Source organism: Emydura macquarii, unplaced genomic scaffold (genome assembly GCF_026122565.2).
Source record: "Emydura macquarii macquarii isolate MOO-44397 ecotype Brisbane River unplaced genomic scaffold, CSIRO-AGI_Emac_v2 contig_3113, whole genome shotgun sequence".
In the NCBI taxonomy this organism is placed as follows: domain Eukaryota; kingdom Metazoa; phylum Chordata; order Testudines; family Chelidae; genus Emydura; species Emydura macquarii.
Window position 1 is genome coordinate 2,980,152 of NW_027133250.1, and position 14,416 is coordinate 2,994,567.

At 45.7% G+C, this 14,416-nt stretch overlaps 1 protein-coding gene across 5 annotated transcripts in view; it reads right to left on the reverse strand.

The window, feature by feature from the left end:
* Nucleotides 1-14,416, reverse strand: part of HIVEP3 (HIVEP zinc finger 3) — a 362,964-nt gene that overhangs the window by 94,107 nt on the left and 254,441 nt on the right. For 4 of the 5 annotated variants that reach the window (XM_067530818.1, XM_067530819.1, XM_067530814.1 and 1 more), the window contains 2 exons: nucleotides 6,396-6,460; nucleotides 2,958-3,018 (listed from right to left, as the gene is read on the reverse strand). The gene's annotated coding sequence lies outside the window, so the exon portion shown is untranslated. Of the gene's footprint in view, nucleotides 1-2,957; nucleotides 3,301-6,395; nucleotides 6,461-14,416 lie in introns of those variants that run through there. The other variant, XM_067530820.1, reaches the window with a different exon arrangement.

Genomic DNA, 14,416 nt, shown 5'->3' on the forward strand with positions numbered 1-14,416 from the left:
TTTTAACAGACCAGTGTGGGCTTGGGATGTCCTGTTTACACGACCACATTTGAAAACTGAACCCTCGACTGGCATACCACATTCTCACATCAACATACGTTATCATAACTATCATTCACATATAATCTTTGAGAACTACAGTGAGACTAAAATACAGAATAACGGGGACACCTCACCTGTTCTTTTGTCGTTACTCTAGGCACCTAAACCCTATAATTGTAATGCTTTTCGTATTCCTGGACATCTCTCATATTAATAGTACTTCAGGGGTTCTCAAACTGGGGGTTGGGACCCTTCAAGGGGCAGCGAGGTTATTATGGGGGGTGGGGGGGGTCACGAGCTGTCAGCCCCGTGCATGGCTGACAGCCAGAGGCCTTCAGAGCTGTGTGGTTGGAGAGCAACAGCTGCTGGCCGGGTGCTCTGAAGGCAGTACCGCCCCCAGCAGCAGCAGCGCAGAAGTGAGGGTGGCATGGGAGGGGTCGTCACTTTTTTGGGGGGGTCGTCACAGCCTGAAATATTTTCAAAGGGGGTCAAGAGGAAAAAAAAGTTTGAGAACCCCTGCCAGTGTGATATTCAGCTTGTACTGTTGCCCAAGGGCTATTGCCACTGCTCTCAGCCTCCCCGTTCCTCCTATTACCCTGCTGTACTTCACAATTTATTTATTTCCAAGTGCATGGACTTGTCTGCCAGGTGTGGGGGCACATGGCAATGGTGAACAGCAATTCCAAGACAGAATGTTTGGAATTCCATTACCCTGCTAGGGAAGTGGATACCTGCACATGTCAGGATAAGGGAGAAATTTACCATAGTGAGTTTTCAGCATGTTAAATGACATTAAGGAATAATGCCGCTGTTTTGGAGCATGTCTCTGAGACTCTCTCCAGTCACAAGGGTTAATTGCATTAACAGTATTGGTCTTTTAAAATCATATACAGAGAGGTTACAATTCTCTCCCAGCTGCAATGTTCTTGCATATTCTGAAAATGTGGGCTGCAATTTTCAAACCTGAGTGCCTAAATTCAGCCACCTAAATAACGTCTGATTTTCAGAGGTGCTGAGCACCCATAGCTCCAACTGATGTCAATAGGAGCTCAGCACCTCCAAAAATCAGGTGGATTGTGTATATAAGGGCAACTGACAGTGAACTTGTCAACAAAGGAAAGCTATGGAGGAGGATGCCTGGGGAGACATATTCAGATTCCACTGAAACAGGAGAGCTGCTCAGAGAGATGGAATGGAAGATGGCTAGTGTCTTGTGAAAAACAGGGATTGTGTCTGAAGTAGGAGCAATTGCCAAGAATACTGTACAGTAAAATAGAAAGGAAATCCTTCATTGTTTCCCTGTGGTGCAATGTGAATCTTCCACTCTAGAGTGAAGCTGCTCTGTGAAAAAGATTGCTTCACTACGCGAGGGTTCAATTGCTTTGAATAAAACATCTTAATCAAAATGCTGCTACTTAAGTTTGATCTTGCCCTGATGGAATGTGTTTGTATGGGCACATGAGGTAAACGGGACAGGGAGTACAGGGAATCCCCATCCTGTCTTACTGACAGTCCCCAGTTCACTACTGGAAATAACAGCAGGGAGGGACAACAGGGGAGCAGGTTGCTTAGCCGACAGTTGTGTTTGATTATCCCTTTGTCTCTGTGAGCCAGGCCCTGTCTAAACTAAGGTGTTATGTTAAAAACTTGCTAGCTTCTGGTGGCCTATTGAGTGGGTGGGGGGGGGGGGGGGGGGTGACGAGGGGGCAGGCCCCCAGGTGCCAGTCTGCAGGGGGGCACAGGAGGTTGGGGATGCAGAGACTCTGAGGGGCGCCCCCAGCGCCTCCCCCCCCCCCCCCCACACACGTTGTGAAGGGCCAGCCCGGCACTGGCCACCCAGGCTGGGGGGGGGGGGGTGAGATCACCAAGCCAGCGCCGGGCTGTGGGGCTGGAGCGGGAGGTAAGTCCTTGGCGGAGGGGGGGTTTGCGCCAGGCCAGGCCGACCCTTCATGACGGGCACGGGGTGCAGGAGGCACTGAACGGTGCCTGTGCCCCCCGCCTCCTACGCATTGTGAAGGTCTGGCCTGTTTCCCTCCCGCCCAGGCCAGGGGATGAGGTTGCCCCGTCCAAGCCAGCGCCGGGCTGCAGCAGGAGAGGCAGGCGGCGTGCGGTGGATAAGTGTGGGGAAGAGGGGGCGGTGGAGCCAAGCCTGTATTTGTGTCCCCTCAAGCCTTACGCTCCCCCCCCCGGTACAGAGCCCCCCTCCCCAGGGCAGCTGGGGGTGGTGCTGGGACCCCTCCTGTCCTGCCTGCAGGGCGATGGGGAGGCGTAAGACCAGTGGGGGGCACAAATGTAGGTCTGGCCCAGGGCGCCGGAGACCCTCGGTACGCCACTGCTAGCTTCCATTTTTATTTAGTGGAGCTGAAAAATGTGGTAGCATCCTAGCATTCATCACAACCTGCTGGCTTGTTCTGGAGAGGTCTGAACGCTATCCATACCACTTGCTAGCATATTTTTTAACATCGCTTAAAGTGCATTGGCCAGCACATTTAAAAAAAAATCAAAACACCTCTTTTTCTTGTCTAGACAGGACCTGTGTGAACCCGCACTCAAAGGACTCGAGATTTCCTTCCTTTCATCCACACATGGATTCTGCAGTGCTCACAGTGGTACTGGAGCTTCATGCCCTTCCGCTGCCTGCTGAGCACTTCGCAGACTTGCAACAGCAAGCTAAAGAGGATGCCTTGTTTTATTTACTAGTTTGTTGCTAAAAGGACCAATTAAATATAGTTTTGAAACCTTCCTTTTAAACAGTCCAGGCTCCCAGCAAACGTCAGATTAACACCAGCTAGGACCAGTCAGTTTGAGGTGGAACGCTCATCGTTTTTGGTAACACAGAAGATTAATCTCATATCCTTTTCACGCTTGTCACAATCTTAAGAAACACCCTCCTCCCGGGTCATTTCTAGACTTACACCAGTTCGTTGTAGCTTCAACACAGCTGCCCCTCTGTGGTGCCCTCATACCAGCAGCAATCTGTGAAACAGAACATTAATTTAGCCACCAGCTTCTAGTCATTTACATTTACAATGCACAGATGGATCATGTGAGTGTGAACGGAGAACGTGGGATGTGACAGACCCAAGTCCCCAGATTCCAATGAAGACAATCAACTTCAGGAACATATCTGTGTTTTAATTAACATTCTGCATCATGGACACGGTGCTACAAGATTAAAAAATGTCCTGTAAATGAAGTGATAGTGTCACTTTTTGTTTAAAATCAGTGCTCTTTGCTCAGCACACATGTCAGGTAAGATAGAACATTTTTTTTTCTGGCATTTTTTTTCTTACTACTTTAGTTTGCTAGAAGAGGGTCTAAGCAGAGATGTTCTAAGAAAGCTGTGAGCTCTCTTCCACAAGCTCAGACTCGTGAATTAAAACCTGACAATGACAGCACTCTGCAACAGACCAAAAAGAAGTTAGCATTTTGCTTTCTCTTGTGGCTTCTATGATCACAGCTCTGTGGACAATGACACCTTTATGATTTGGGGGAGGGGTTTTGAGATGATTCATTGTGTCAATCCAAACACCACCTTTAGCCTCCTCCGATGAAGATGTGAAACCATCAGTGCTGGAACTATGGATTGGGTGGGGTGGTGATGCTGCATCTCCTGGCTTGAAGTGGTTTCCGTTATATACAGAGTTTACAGTTTGGTTCAGTGGTTCTCAGCACCCCCACTATAAAAAATATTCCAGCACCCTAGAGTGGAACCTGGCTGTTTCTGCTGGGAGTTTTGCATGGTAGTTAACATTTTTAAAAAACCAATCAATGGACAATTCAGCACGTGTGGGAATTCTGGAGAAATTTAGGAAACTTTCTACCTATTCCTTCTGAATGATCGTCTCCAAAGTAGTTGGCAATGTTAACAGAACAAAAGAGCTCTAAAACCAATCCCCTCACCCAGAATTATAGTTCTCCAGGGAAAGTACAATAAATAAAGGAACAAGAATAAATTAAATACATTTCACTAACCTAAAAGTAGTGGGTGGGCCTTTCCCCTGTGTCTGAACTCTGCTCAGCACAGAACAAAGTAGTGTGTATGGGGTGCCTCTCAGGGAGCTGGCTGTGGCTGTCTGATCCTCCATGGCCTAGCTCTGATATAAGTTAGAGCAGCTGAGGAGCTGCTCTACGTTATGCCAGTAGAGAAGAAATGTAGTCGAGCTCTGTTCCTCTTCTTCTGCCGACATGCCACTTATGCTGAAGGCAAAGAGGGGGTGGCCGGTGCAGGGGGCGGATATGCTGACTCTGAGAACCTAACACCAGCAGAGAATTTCCCTATACAAGAGAAATTCTCCACTGCCCACTTCTGGCCAGAATGTGGCCGCTTTGTACCAACTGAGTGGAAGGGGGAATCAGGCCAGATTTATTTTCTTGATTAGTCCCTTCTTCAAATTGCTATCCCAATCTCTTTCCACTCTCCAACATATACTATCCATCTCCATACCATTTTCTTTTTTATTCTGATTTCGGGGTACTAATCAATCTGTTTTGTATTAATTCTCTCTCCTCCCTTTCTCTGAAACGCAGCCCCTCTTTTCTTCTCAGTCTTTTATATTCACCCCGTCCTCTCTGTCCACGCCTCTGCTTTCTCCTGTGTCACACAGTCTGTTACCCCTTGCTCCCTTTGTGACGGCCCAACGTCACTGCAAGCAGAACACTGTATTGCCACTACATCAACAGCTCTTTAAGAAGAAGTCGTTTTGATCTGATGACACCTGCATCTTAGCAGCTGCACAGCTAATGTTGAATGTCTGTGAGGAAATCTGAAATACAGATATTAATGCTAGGGGTTTCGGTTGCTATTTTAATTCGTTTTCAGTATCTGAAAAGTGCCTGGCTGCATTAGAGCTTTGAAACTTCCTACAAAAATAATTCCTTATAGGTTTACTCAAAGCCAGAATAGGTGTATTTGAACAGAAATCAGCTGCTTCGTTAGCAATGCAAACACAAGGGGTAACAGTTTGTCCACACTGAGGTCAATGACAAAATTCCCATTGACTTCAATGGGACCAGTATTCCACCCAGAAGTTTTTAAAAAAATACTTATAAACGCTCTTTTAAACAGTCTTATGCACTGTTCACATCCTACATTCCCTCATGTGGCTGCAACTCACCTCTGTGCAGAGGGCCAGTCACAAAGGCCCATAAATCACTAAAAACTCACCTAAGGCTTCAAAACAGAGTTTAAGCAGGACTTGAGTAGTGCCCATGCCTGGTGCTTGCCCCCAGCACAGGGGAGAACATCACCTTATGTTTGTACCCCAACACACAACCAAGCGGTTTGCTACCTCACTTGGGCTGAGGCCCACAGTGAGCATGAAGAGGAGTGCTATGGGTTGTAACTCACAGCTGACTCATGATCCGGATGGGCATTTCATTGAAAGTACTTTTAAAGGAGCCAAATCATTTTCTGCCGATTTGGAGGTTTTTTAGTTTTGTTTTATTTTTGCAATTTTTGTTGTTGTTGTTGTTGTTGTTTTGTTCCCAAGTTTATTTTTAAAAAGTGGTTCTTTAAAAAGAGATTCTGCAACCTGTATCGTTTCTGAAGTTGTTTTTAGTTAAACTGAAACCGCTAATTAAACTTGTTCTTCAAAATGCTGTGACAAAACTCTGCTCTCGGGAACACCCCTAGAAAAGGAATTATTTTCTCATACACTAGGCTCAGTTTCAATTAGAGCGAGGTCCATCCTGCTTAGTCTGAAGTTCTTCCAATGGAAACTCTGCATCTGCTATATGTATTCCCACTGAGGAATCATAACAAACAGCCTTTGCTTCTGAATTAAGTTCAAAGAAGGTCAAGGAGTGAGTTCTTTCCCCATATATAACAAAACATACTGCAAGCGGAGCTTGTCTCTCTTTTTCCTTTGAAACACAGAAAGATATTTCCACACAAAAGCAATATACAAGCTATGAATGAAGCATACAGAGGTGTACTCTCTGCTTCCTGTATTGTATGTTCCTGATAACTAATTCTTGAATATGGTTTTGAGTGACAGAAAATATGCTGCCCTAGACTTTCAAAGAGAAATGTTTGTGACCAAGAGGGCTTTATAATATAGCCAGTGATCCGCGTGAGCATTAGCACAGCTCCTGTCATTACTTTCTGTAACTGGGCTCAATAATATAAGTTAAACAAGCTAGCATGGTGTTGAATTAGTTACATTCTTGGCAAACTTATTCAGCAAATGTCTCCCAAATATAGTTTAGAAATATTGGAGCAAAAAGCGAAAGCAACCAACCCAATAGAAACACAAGTCCTACTGTTCCAGTCCTGGTACTGTGTGAAGGGCAGAACATCTATTCTGCTTATATCTGCTTTAAATCATTAAAACAAAACAGAGATTACTTACAGTGGAATTGATTTTCTGTAATTGTGATGGGGTGCCTCCTTGATTTGCCCAGGGTTTAATTCAGTCTGTCAAAACAACAACACAGTGTGATTATTAAACAAATATATTAAAATGCCATCTCAGCAGTGTTAACACAGGGCTTACAGCAGGTGCCCTGATGGAGCAGTTTGCCTGGTAACAGAAACAGTACACAAACCCAGTCCCAACAGCTGGAGGAGTCCTTAGCGACTTGGTTAACCTCACATGGCAGGTTCACTCCGATGGAGACCTGCATGTTCAGGATGCAGCACATCACCCAGGGTTATCCCTTGTGCCCATGTGAGAGCATGCAGGAAAGCACAGTCTCGTTTACGTCAGCCACACAGGCATTAGGCAGAGCACAGCTCTGGGTGGGTGCAGCACAGATGAGCTGAGCCTCACAATTCAGATCTGATTTAGATTTAGATTTTGATCAAAGGTTCAGATTCCACAGCTCTTCCCATGAAGTGCTTAGATCAGGGGGAGAGGGAATTGTTTGAGCCCTTCTCTGGCTCTGAATAAATTGCATGGAGTCAATTTCCAGGTTCCAAATGTGGTTTGCATTCAAACATAGAGATGTTTTCTTCCTAACTACCAGCACTGAAAATTCCCTCTGGAATTTGAGGTTCATTTTAATCCGTGCATCCTCACCAATAATATAAAGATCTGTGGTCTAAATTCTGCCCTCACAGACACCTGAGCAACCCTACTACCCTCAAATTGTGCCCTCAGTTGTCCTTACACAACTAACTCTCTTCAACAGAGTGGAATTTCATCCTGCAACTGGAGCTTCGTTCACACAATTATAAACGATGCACGAGTCAAAATGGAATACAGGTTCCTCTCCCATAATTGTGTTGGTTCTCTTAATAACATTTTTGTGTCTGGAAATCAACACACAGTACTCACACAGCTCTACTTCACACAAAGCGGAATGGTTTCAACAGAAGAGACTGAGCAATACCCACTAGTCTGGCTCCAGTCCCTGATCCTAGAAGTGTGTCCAGGCCACTGGGCTCATGGTTATAAACTGTTCAGAGAATGGTTCTTAAATTCCTTTGTGAATCGAGGCTGAAAAATCAAGATGTTTTAATGGCGTGGAAATAAATGGGCTCAATATTTTGGAAATTTTTTCTTTCCTCATTTGGACCAAAACAATGTGCTGAAAATCAACACAAATTCCCGAAATGTTTTGGTTGACCCGAATCTACATTTTTCAACGAAAAATTGTTTCAGCCCAAAAATGTTGACCCGCTCTATACAGTCTAGGACTCTGCTTACACAGGCTCTAGGAAACCTTTTCAAAAGTGACTTGAAGTTTTAGACGGCCACGTTCTGGGGGCCCAACTTGAGGCACCTTAAAATGGCCAGCTTTTCAGAAGATGGTTGCACAGAACTTGAGCACCTTTCAGGTGTCTGAAATTGGGCACTCAAATGTTCAGGCGGCCCAAAGTCATAAGTCACTTGAAAAATTTGCATGGGAGAGAATAACCCAACCTGGGTTATACGGTTGCTGCATCCACTAAAGGCAAAGGGCGCTGCTCCTGGGTAACTGAGAGCACAATGAAGCTCAGATAACAAGTCTATTGCGTAGGAGTTGTTTCTCCATAGTCCTTTTCTGACCCTAACCACACTTTAAGGAGAAAGTTTTGCCCTTAACTTAGCTAGCTCTGCCTAGACTGGATTTGCCAGTTTTCACACCATCATTCAATTTTGACAGGAAATCACATATCCTGAAAGCCGGGTTTGCACAATGTTATTACACAGAACTAAAATATACTATGTGATGACCAAGTGTCAGCTGAGGATATTGCAGCTGCATGTGTTAATGTGCCACCATGATGCCATTGTTCCTAGCCTACAATATAGCACATTGTTCCATCTCCCACTGTACTGTTGAGTAGAATGTCTATGGAGAGGAGCTCAGTTTTTATTGCTTTGTATTTTAATTTCTAGCTAAATTACACCAGATGCTAATGAAGGCAGTAACTGATAATGAACTCTTTAGCAAGGATTAATGCATACAAGTGCTGCTGTGGCTTCTCCCACCCTGATTAATTGGGACCCCCAGCTATTCCATTCCCCCCTCCCCTAAACCCACACGATGCTCTGCTGAAGCAGTGCATACCAGATCTGCAGCTTCCCCTGATATTTCAGCCCTCAGTCCTCCAACCATGCGGCCAGTGCTCAGCCCTCAAAATACTAAGGTCCAACTTCCCCTTTTGTGGGTGAAATTTGCACTTACAAAATTTGCATTCCCACTTTTGCGCTCCTGAAATGAACTGTGGGAGCAAACCAGAGGACTTTGCCCCTGCACTCAGGTAGACAGGCTTGTGAGTAGTTTAGGGTCAGATTCGGGAACACAATTCAACTGCTGGCTCAAATGTCGTAGGGTGCTGCAAATCATGGTCACCAAAGGGAGGTCACTCTTTAGAAATTTGGCCCTAAAAGATGATTTTGTATCTGTGGATTGGGTTAGAAGCCTAGTTCTACACAAAATAGCCAGGGAGGCAGCAAAGACACTCCAAAACCCATAACAGTATCAGATGAAATCAGACAGACCAACTTCCAAAGTGATTTATAAAATCAACACGCAGCGGTATGAAATGGATTCTCCTTTGGTGGCTCAGAACTGTAACACTGAAGCTTTGGTTAGATCACAAGTAAAAACGAGTTTGGTGGGTCCCATGGTCCCGTTTTATACACACACAAAAATCACCACAAAGTCTGGCCTGAGCAGTGCTCTATGGACATGGGTTGCAATGCCTCAATATTGCGCAAGGCTGAGTGGCATCACCAGCGCTGCGGGGCAGGTGAGGGGGTGCAGGTCTGAAACAGCAACGTGTTTCCAATCGGGTTGACCGTCTCCCAGCATTTATTCTTCTGAGTTACTTAGAAGGACAGAGGAGCTATTGCCCTCTCACGCTGGAAATCACCAAAAGATAGGCTGAACAGTAACATGAATTCAGCATAGGAAAATGACTTTGAATATTCATCCCATTTGCAAATTAATTTAAACACTTTCTGTTAACGTGTGATTCTAGTTGGTGGAGGGGCTTTGAATAATTACTCACTTTCTTAAAGTCAAAATGTAAAGACGGCATCAACTGCTGCAACAAGCGCCACTCCGAGGAGCTCCCACATTCTTGTAAATAAATAAAACGTTACATCCCATTTTAATTCTTAAATAACGGCCCACAAACAATACGGCATGGATAACGCGACGTGCATCTACTGTGCCTCAGTTTGCCAAATCCTGAAAATAAAATCATAGATCCAGTCTCTCCATCACATACTGTACCATATCGAGGGAATACTGTTTATTTCCTTACATAGGTGCTTTCCTACTAAGGATCTCAAAGCACCTGATAAACATGAACAAAGCTCCACAACTGCCTCTCTTAGGCAGTAACCACTATTGTCTCTCTTTTACAGAGGCAGAGAGAGGCACAGAGTGATTGGGTCCAAGGTCACATAGCAAGTCGGGGGAAAGTGAACACCGGAACTTAGAATTAACCACACTTCGCTTTAACCACGAGACCTTGCTCCCTCCATGTCTGACTGCTAAAGACAATGCTACTGTACATAGCCCAAACTACAGTTTGCTTCTCAGTCTAGACTTCAGATATCCTAAGGCAATTAACCGAACGCTTACCCTTCTCAATGGATCCACAAACATTTGTACACGAGCACCAACTACTCACATGGCAGCTATTCACTTAAAAGTCCAGAGACATGTTATTATGAAGACTGAACTGAATGCCATACTTAATAGTTGGCCTCCTCTGACCTGAAGGTTGAGGTCACAGGCCATATGAGAACGGTATTTTTTTCCCACCCTCACCCTCTTCTTTCTAGTTTTACTCTAAAATTGAAAATAGGCAAACTGAAGACTCATGGGAGCCCTAAGCACAGGAAGCAGACAGCAGAAGCACATGTGGTGCTACAGTGGCTGAGTGCATTAGTCTTTTACCTCTGGAAATCCAAGACCAAGCCTTGGTTACATCACAAGTAAATATGAGTTTGGTGGGTCACCCTAAAATCATCACAAAATCTGGCCCTGATCAACACTCTGTGGACATGACTTGCAGTGCCTCATTATCGCTCAAGACTGAGCGGCATCAACAGCGCTAGGAGGTAGCAGGACTGAAACAGAAGGGGGAGCAGGACTGAAACAGAAGGGTGTTTCCCATCAGGTTGACAGTGCATTGATAACGCTAAGTGTGGTGCATACATGGCACATGCTTCCAAAGCAGGCTCAATTACTTCTGCGGCACCTAAACTTGGACTGGTTCATGGAGTTTGAGATAAATTGCTCCAGGAATTGTTGGATTCCGTAATTTGTGACTGCAACAGTTCCCAGCAGAGAAAAGGGTGAGGCAATATTATACATATTTTCATTTCCTGCTCATATAGGGATCTCTGAGCTGTCTGGACCCAGAAGTTGCTTATTTCTGCAAACTATTATTTGTCACTTAGTAGGTGACAACTGTGCTCAGTGCTATACATAGACTCATAGACTTTAAGGTCAGAAGGGACCATTTTGGCCATCTAGTCTGACCTCCTGCACAACGCAGGCCACAGAACCTCACTCACCCAACCCTGAAATAGACCCCTAACCTATGACTGAGTTATTGAAGTCCTGAAATCATAGTTTAAAGACTTCAGGTTACAGAGAACCCACCAGCAGGTGACCCATAGCATAAAAGACAGTAGCTTACCGCCTAAGGCCAGGTCTATACTATAAACTTACATCAGTATAACTACATCGCTCAGGGTCTGAAAAATCCACACCCCTTGAGCGACACGTTTATACTGACCTGACCGCTGGTGCAGTCAGTGCTGTCAATAGGAGGACTTTTCTCGTCGACAAAGCTATTGCCTCTTGTGGAGGTGGATTAACTATGCTAATGGGAAAAGCTCTCCCAGCAGCATAGTGGCATCTTCGCTGACACACTTCAGCGGCGGAGCAGAACCGGGCAATGTTGTAAATGTAGACATGCCCTAAGAGAGACCCAGAGAAGACGGGATGCACTGGGAGCCTATGGGAGGCAGATGTTAAGTTAGGGGTGGGATGCCAGGCTGCATCGGGGAGGCCACGCAACATATAATGTCTGTGTGCTTCACAGAAGTAGTGGTGGCGGAAAGTTACACTTTGTCAAGCACCTAACCACGCCCGTGCAAATCCAAGCCACACCCACTCCCTGGTGCCAGCGCTGACCAGGGTCCTCAGGCCACTCCCCGTTGTTCCACTGTGTAAACAGGAAAAGAGAGAGACCCCAGGTCACTGCCAACAACACCATGATGCCAACTGGGAGTGATGGAATTTCCAGGGGCTGGCTGGGGTGGGGGTAGTGGGTGAGAAAGTCTTCCAGCATTCCCCCAATCTCTCTTCCACCAGTGCATCAACCAGGAAGGCTGCTACCCCCACTCCTGCATCTGCCTGGCTGGAGAAGGGGAGACTCCAGGGGCTTCTCCTATCCCTAAAAGCTTCTGCCAGAGGGAAATTTGGGATGTGTTGGAGCTGAGTGGCCAGCTTGGGGTGAATGCAGAACCTTAGACTCCCACACTAGAAAAGACTCACCTAATCCTGAACCATTTTCTCAGGCTTAGTGGCCCCCTGAACAGATGCAGCTGAATGAAGGAGTGGACAATATGCTCTCTATTGCCAAAGGAACCTAAGTGAGAAGTACAAGGGGAACCCATCCATTGTCTAGTTCACAAAATGAGGACAGTGGAGACAAAAAGGTGCCTCTCCAGCCCATTAGCTGTATTTCCTTTGGTTTGGAGGCGTCCCATGTTCTACTTACCACAGCCACGTGTTCTCCTTGTTTCTTTTTAAGAAAATCATAAGTGACAGCGTGACAAGGCTGGAGGCAGGGAGGAGAATGGAAGGAAAAGGCTCAGCACATGAAAGAACTCCGCAGTGCGCCCTCAGCCCCAGCCATGTGAAGATGGGGTGTTCAATTACAAAGGTATGGGAACCGCTATCTCAGGAAGCGCCCGCGACGGCACATGCAAGCAGGAAGCTCAACACAGTGGGAGGCTTCTTGACATGCTGGTTGGGGCCAGTCATTTTACTTTACACATCTGAACCTAAGCACCATCTGACCTGCACACCACATCCTTGTATTTGTCTTGCTAGAATGTAATTTTCGAACTTCCCCTTTACCCTGAGTGTCAGGGGGCTACAAATTCCTTTAGGCCTTATACCTCTTTAGCAACAGCTGGTTGTTAGAAAATACAAGGGAGACAAGGTGGGTGAGATACCACCTTTTATTGGGCCAACTTCTGTTGTGAGAAAGAAGCTTTCAAGCTTACACAGAGCTCTCCTTTAGGTCTGGGAAATGTACTCAGGCCTGGCCTACACTACAGAGCTAGGTTGAAGTAAGGCAGCTTACAGCTCCTCCCAATGTAAATTACCCACTACACCATCTTAATATCTCCACCTGTGTAGGAGGCATAGCACTTCAGTTGATGCAGTTAGGTCAATGCAGTGTCAGTGTAGACACGGCGTTGCTTACATTGACTGTCGCTGCCTTTCAGAAGCCATCCCACAATGCACTACACTGGTAGATAAATCAATGCAAATGCTCTTGGTGAGGACACACACCACCAACACACGGAGCATAGTGTGGATGTGTAAAACTGACTGAATTACTGGAGTGGCTGTACATCGATGTAACTGAGGTCGACTTAATTTTGCACTGTGGACTTGCCCGCAGAATGTCACAGCTAAATACAAGATGGAACAGAGTGTTTAGCATAAGTAATTAACACATATTTCAAAGGACCATTCAAGGCGAAGTGGTCTGTTAACATCCCTCCAGCTACAGTGAGGAAAGAAAGGGGGAGCTGAAAGGAACTGGGGAGCGATGGTTGTCAGTGGGTTATAGATTGTTGTAATAAGCCATCCTGAAATAAATCTTTCCTGAACCCCCTCTTCTGGCCTTCAAACAACCCCTCAACCTCTCCAGCTCATCAGCAGAAGCAAGCTGCCCACAGACAACACACACCAACTCAAAGCGGCACCAGACCCTGCCAGAACAACAGATGCAAAACCTGCAGACATATCTCCACTGCGACAATGATCAACACCTCCCACAATACGCCTTTCCAGATCCCTGGGACCTACACATGCCTATCACATGTGGGGTGCCTCATCCAGTGCCCCAATAACAGCTATGTGGGTGAAAACAGACAGTCACTGCGCTCTCAAATGAACTCACACAGGAAAATGATGAAAGACAAAAACACCACATCACCTGTTGTGAATACTTTTCACAAAGCAATCGCTCCATATCTGACCTGTCAGTCCTCATCCTCAAAGGAAACCTGCACAGCACTTTCAAAAGATGAGCCGGGGAGCTTAAATTCATAACTCCGTTAGACACTAAAAATCATGGATTGAATAAAGACACTTTATTACAACAATCTGCAACCCTTCCCCTGCTCCCTTCCTTTCCTTCCTCTGACTGGAGGAGTGTCAATGGACCACTTTACCATGAATGGGCCCCTGAAATGTGTTAACTACTTATGCTAAAAAATCTGATCCATCACGTATTTAGCTGTCATATTTTGAGGGCTTGTCTTCACGCAGCTGCGCCGTTGTAGTGCTTTAGTGAAGACGCTCATACGCTGATGGGAGACTGCTGACAGCGCTGTCTACATGGGGGCTTAGATCGGTATAACTACATCACTCAGGGGTGTGAAAATCCACATCCCTGAGCGATATAGCTATACCGACATAGATCTGTAGTGACCTGGCCCAAGTAAGTTTTCCAGACCTGAAGAAGAGATCTGTGTAAATGCAAAGCTTGTCTCTCTCACGAACAGAAGTTGGTCCAATAAAAGATATTATCTCACTCACCCTGTCTATCTAGTATCCTGGCACCAACATGGCTACAGCAACAATGCGTATAGAAAAGAGAAGGGACACTTATGGGTCTCTCTACAAATTCTTTACAAAGAACAAATAGATATGTATTTTAAGGCCACAAACA